Below are 6,292 nucleotides of genomic sequence, written 5' to 3' on the forward strand. Positions count from 1 at the left end.
CATGGGAGGAGGGAAGGCCCGAGGATGGATTTGGTGATTGTACAGTTTCCCCTAGATATGTTTGAACAATTGAACTATTTAATTCTCTGATATGTAAATTATGTACCAAAAAACTGTTGGGGGGGGGGAGAAGGTGGAGGAGTACACAGTCACTGTACCAAAAAGAATTGGTCATTGTGCAACCATCTTAGGAAGTGGTATATGCTCAAGGACTGAGAGCATTGAAGGAAGAAGTCCAAGATGTACTGATGACATTAGAAAGAAGATTCTTTGAGTCGCTGGCCTATCAACTGAAATGTTTCAACAATCTGAAAGCACTCTATACCAAGAAATTTGGAAAACAGCTACCAGCCTAATTGACTGGAAGAGATGGCTATTCCGTTGTGCCTGTTCCATTTGTGCCTCTTCCAAAGAAAGGTGATCCAAAATAATGCAGTAAATATCAAACAATATCATTAATGTCATACACAAGTAAAATTTTCCCAAAGAGCATTGAAAAAAAAAGAATTTACATCAGTACAGTATATCCACAGGGAACTGCCTTAAATTCAAGAAAGACTCAGAAGAGGATTGGAAGGAGATGTACTATTGCTGATTTCAGACGGATCTTGGATGAAACCAGAGTATCCCAGAAAGATGCTTACCTGGGACTATGCACACGTATCTCACTGCACAGGTCATTAAAAAAACAGTGAACAGCACTGTGAAGAATGGAAATCGCAGAAAACTTATTGTGGAAAGACAGCAGATGGTGTAAGATATGAAAATAATTTACAATTTATCAGAAGTTCACTAGGGTAGGAGAGTGGGGGAGGGGGGGGAAATAGGAGCCGATGCCAAGGGCTTGAGCAGAAAGAAAATGTTTTGAAAATGATGATGGCAACACATGTACAGATGCGTTTTATGCAATTGATGTATGGGTTGTTATAAGAGCTGTTAGAGCCCCCAATAAAATGATTTCTTAATAATTTTAAAAGCCTTATTGTGTTCATGAAGAATCTATATGCACACCAAGAGACCGCCATTTGAATAGCACAAGAGGACACAGTATGACTTAAAATCATGAGCGGTACATGACAGGGCTGTGTCCTTTTGCCATACTTATTAAAGCTGTATGCCAAGAAAATTATTTGAGTGCCTAGGCTAGATGATGAAGAATGTGGCAGCAAGATTGGAAGAAGCCTGACAGATTATTAAAAGCCTGAAATATGCAAACAACACAACCTTGCTTGCTGAAAGTGTGGAGGACTTGAAGTACTTGCTGATGAAGATTCAAGACTATGGCTTCTGATTATATTGCAACAAGTTTTTTTAATTATCACAATTGAACCAATAATCAACATCCTTATAAATGGAGAAAAGATTGAAGTTGCCAAGGATTTCATGTAGATAAATAATCAATGCCCACAGAAGCAGCAGTCAAGAAGCCAAATGAGATGTATTGCTTCGGAAAACCTGCTGTAAAAGATCTCTTCAAAGCGTTAAGGAGCCAGGATGTCATGGTGAGCACTAAAGTGCACCTACTCAAACCATGGCATGTTCAATCACTGCATGGCACGTGAAAGCTACACAGTGCATATGAAAGACCAATGAGGAATTGATCCCTTTGAACTATGGTGCTGGCTAAAAGAAATTGATATATTTATTGCCAGAAGAACCAGCATATCTGTCCTGAAAGAATACTTGGCCTGATGTACCAGAAGAAAGCGGTCACTGGAGGACAGCATAGTTGGTAGCGTGTCAGTGCAAAAGACTACAACCTCACTTAGCTGGACTGACACGGTGCTGCACCAATGAACTCAAACCCAGCATGGTTGTGAAGAGAGCGCCGCAATCTTTCCCGCACTCAAGATTGCTCTAAATCGGAATCAACTCAATGGTACCCAACAACCGCTCAGATGCCTACCAACAGGCAGTGGATGGTGCAAATGAGTGAAGGCAATCACATCTGAGACAGCAGAGCTAAGTAAAGAGATCGGAGACCTGCTCAATCCAGCCCTGGCTATAAGAAATAATTGCTCTCAGATCTAAGTGATTGGTGCCAAGTGGAAACACGAGCCCTGGGCCCGATCTTCAAATCTACCCCCAAAAGGGTTAAGATCCAGACATTACTATATCAATAATATATATTTTAAATTTGCTCAAGTCTTTGTCCGCAGCAAGTCTCATGCTTACAGTGACAAATATGACTCCAGACAGAGATAATGAGGACTGCGTATACAAGGTGATTTGCACAACAAAGAATAAGTGTTTACTGCTGCTGCTTTTTGCTCACAAGATTTCTCATGAACTTGTTTTCTATGTTTTGACTTCTTCAAGTTCTTGTCAAGGTCACTTCAACTCTTGGTGGTCCATCTATCAGAGTAGAACTGTGCTCCAGAGGGTTTTCAAGCAGCTTAACGTGTCTTCTGAGATGTCTCTGGGTGGATTCAAACTGCCATCTCTCAGCTAAACAGTTCAACGGGTGGATTCCAACTGCCATCTCTCAGCTAAACAGTTCAACGCTAAACAGGTTTGAACAATCAGACTTCCTCGCTGCTGCTATTTGTAATAATAGCTGCATTTCTCATCACAAATTCTTTTCTAGCTTAGCACGTGTTGATTGATTTCCTCTTAGACTTTCTACATGTGAAGGAAACAGAGCAGAGGTAGAGTCGGAGAAAAATAAAGTGTCCTTACCTTGGGCTAAGAATAAATAACTGAAAAGTGAACCGGAGAAGCCCCTAAGCGAGCCTAGAAGAAAAGTGCATTTCCCCATTAGGAAAATCAAGAAAAGCCATCGCTTGGAAAGCAGACTCATTAAGGCAATGCTACTTTTCATACTAAAAGCAAACTGTTGGCAAAGTGCCTTATGGATTTTAAAAGGAATCATTAAATGGACAGCAAAGAGAGTGAGCAATTAGGAAGTACCCAATTAAAGGGTAGGAGTGGGTGGGGGACGATGGGCATGGAGCAGGTGGTAACAAGTAGTCAGAGGAAAGTGATGATTGACATGCAGGAAAACAGAACTCCTTAGATGAAAGGGAGTTTGAAAGAAACTATTGCACCACAACCTTTGTATTTTCTCTTGGCCCAGAAAGAGGCCAAGGTAGTTCAATGTAGTCACGTGAGTGACAACTAACCAGAAGGTGGGCAATTTGAACCCCCCACCCCTCCAGGAGCACCGTTAGAATAAAGCTGGGTGATCTGCTTCCAAAGGGTCACAGCGTGGAGAATTCCTATGAGGAAGGCTGACGCCAAGAATTCAGGGTCACCAGGAGTAGGAACTGATTTGACAGCAGCTGTTTATTTGTCTGTGTTTTTAGGAAAGAGAAATAGAATTCTCTGCACATTTGATTGTTGCATTTAGAATTCAGAACCAGTAAGGGCTAATCAAGGGTGACGTCTGAAAGAAAGGACTGGCTTCCAAGAGGACACAGATTTTAAGGAATTGTGATTATGAACACGTCAGACTGGGGCTACAACCTTTTTATTTCTGCACCAAACCTGAGGTACAGCTAGCTTTCACACTACACCCCAATTCTGCTTGTTACTTTCTTCACCTCTCAGCTTTTTCTCAAACACCCTGTCTTCCTGGGACAAAAGCTGCACCAACCATTGACCTTGCAGGTTGTCAGAGCAGAAAGAAAGAAATATCCTCACCATTTCCGTTCCAGACCGTTTAGCTCCCCAAAGATAGAGATGTTTAGCAGTGGAAATAGGCAAGCTCTTCTTTGTTGGTTGTTGGGTTGGTTTGGGCGCAGAGAGAGGCTGTTGTGGTTCTTATTTTCCATTCCGTCTACCTTTCAGGAACAGCCCCCCAGGCCTTTCTCCCAAGACACGTCTGGGTGGGTTCAAACTGCCAACTTTTCGATTACTTCGTGAGTGCGTAACCATTTTCAGGGAGGGGCATGCCTGGATGGGACCTTGGCTGGTGCTTTATTATCACTTCCATCCGTCTACTACACAACCCGGTTAGAATTGTCTTTCTCTTTCCCTTCCTCGTAGGATAACCACACTAGAGACCATGCCTCATATCCAGAAAGAACATAAGATTCCTTGGGCAGGAAAACAGGAAAGCATCCTTTCGTTCTGCTCAATAGGAGCCAGTGGAACTACAGGGAAGGCCCTGAGTAGTACAGTTTTTGTGCTCAGCAACAAATTGAAAGTAGAGGAGGCTGAGTCTGCAAAGTGGTACTTTATGATTAAAGTCCAGCGGTTTACTTTGGGAAACTGAGCTATTGAAAGCTCTACAGGAGCACAGTTCCACGAGGGCATACATTGGGTCACTGTCCAGAGTCCCCTCAGTGAGAACTGATTCACAATTTCAAACCGCATTCTACTCAATGACAACCCAAGCGCCATAGACTACTTTCTCCAACAAACCCTGTATCTTTGCCAACCACCGTGTCTGCAGTTTGTAGCCTGCAGTTTCTCCTGCTTCATTTTGATAGAACAAGAGGAGAGACATGATAGGAAAATTACAACCATAGGACATAAGAGAGGAAAATTGATCCATCTTTCAGGCAACAGGGAGTTTTCACATGCTACTGTGACTTGGTCAATAATCAGATTATTAACAGCAAATCAGTTCCTGCATACTGGTTGATCTGATCTCTGGTTAATACTTCTAGTGTCTGGTTTCAGGTGAGTTTTCCCAGTAGCCCAGGCTCCCGGGGTTTAGAGGTGTCATGTCAAGCACTGAAAAGCCCTGCTGGTGATGCAAGTAAGTTGCAACCTCTGATCCTTTGTTCTGACCCGGACAGGATGTTGCTTGCATTTGAAAAACAACTTCATAAATTGGAAACATGAGAAAATGCAGCAAATGTCATGACAAATACATTATTAACTATCTCTGTTACCAACTGCTTATTTGTTTTACTTTTGTGTATTATTTATAGGTAAACATTATTTCCACTTAACCCTCCTACTAAAGTATTCATTCTTACCTCTCCAACAGAGCCACAAACATGAATCTTGTGTATGATTTACAGTATGTTTATTATTGTTTTATACTAAGGTGACCAGACGTCCAGCTTTTGGCAGGACAGTCCCAATTTTTAACAATTTTTCCCATGTCCCGCAGCGTTTTTAAAAAGTGCCGATTTTTGGAAAGGATGCACAACCAGCTAGGGTATACGGTTTTCGGCTGCCATGTGGCTATTTCGCCAGGATATGAGTTTTATCAATGGTGTCCCGCTTTTGTCCCACTTTACCAATGTTAAAATCTGGTCACCTTATTTTATACACCTAAGTATTTTTGTATAGGTACATTTTTCATCCCTTTGTGGTGTAGTGGCTTACACACTGAGCGGCCAACCTCAAGGTCTGCAGTTTGAATCCACCAACCATGCATTGGGACAAAGAGGAGACTTTCAACTCCCATAAAGAGCTTCTGTCTGGGAAGCCCACCGGGGTAGTGCCTCTGCCCTACAGGGTCGTTATGAGTCGGAATCGACTTTGATGGCAGTGAGGAAGGCCGGTACTTATGGGTATACTTTTGAGATCTAGTCATGCTGACTGATCCCCACCACTCTCATTCCTGCACTTTAAGTGCTATACACAATCCATGGTGTGAAGAGCCCACATTTTCTTTATTTGTGTAAAAATGCTCAAAGTATTCAGCTTTGAGGAGGGGAGATCCTACTAGAGATGAAAACCAAACACCATACTCGCTGCCCTGGAGTCCAGAGACCTTGCAGTGACCCTAGAGGACAGAGTAGACCCTGTGCCTAGCTAGACTCTTCACTGCAGACACAAGCCCGCTTTTCCCTCTCTGAGCAGCTGGTTGGTGGTTCCGAACTGTTGAAGCCAACCAAAAGACAGCGTTTGCTTCTTTAAAAGCTAAGTGAGAGAAACAATCGGAAACATTTCCACTCACTTATCTAGACCAGTAAATATGCATTGGGGTCTCTCTGGGTCGGGTTTGGGTTTTCCCAACACCGGCAAAGGAGCACGGTCCCACCCCACATCTGACTGTGGTGAGTTGTCCTGACCCACTTACCTTTGTCTCCAGTCCCTTTCCCCTTTAACTTCTCCCTTTGCCGCCAATACCTGATCCTACAGGGGGTTGGGTCTGTGGTTCTTCACGTCTCCTCACAGCTTAGGCTGATGTTCCCACCCCAGGCGCGGGACGAACAGGAGTCCCAGCAACAAGGACAGAGCAGGGAAAGGGACCCTACCTGCCTGGCGCCCGAGGAAGAGGACGAGCGGGCGGCCACCTGCGGCTGCGGGCGGCCCGCGGCTCCCGGCTGCGGCCGGAGCGCAGAGGAGTCCGGCACCGGCTCCCACCAGGGCGGGAGGCAGCGGCGGG

General features: G+C 44.0%; 1 protein-coding gene across 6 annotated transcripts in view; it reads right to left on the minus strand.

The window, feature by feature from the left end:
- The window catches only part of STK32A (serine/threonine kinase 32A), a 200,057-nt gene extending 193,861 nt beyond the window's left edge, over positions 1-6,196 (minus strand). For 5 of the 6 annotated variants that reach the window (XM_045284916.1, XM_045284915.1, XM_045284912.1 and 2 more), the window contains exon 1: positions 5,984-6,066. The gene's annotated coding sequence lies outside the window, so the exon portion shown is untranslated. Of the gene's footprint in view, positions 1-5,983; positions 6,067-6,161 lie in introns of those variants that run through there. The other variant, XM_045284913.1, reaches the window with a different exon arrangement.
- Between the last annotated feature and the right edge of the window lie 96 nt (positions 6,197-6,292).

This window comes from Echinops telfairi, unplaced genomic scaffold, assembly GCF_000313985.2.
Source record: "Echinops telfairi isolate 266 unplaced genomic scaffold, ASM31398v2 ScPeMD7_7469;HRSCAF=8507_0, whole genome shotgun sequence".
NCBI classification, from domain to species: domain Eukaryota; kingdom Metazoa; phylum Chordata; class Mammalia; order Afrosoricida; family Tenrecidae; genus Echinops; species Echinops telfairi.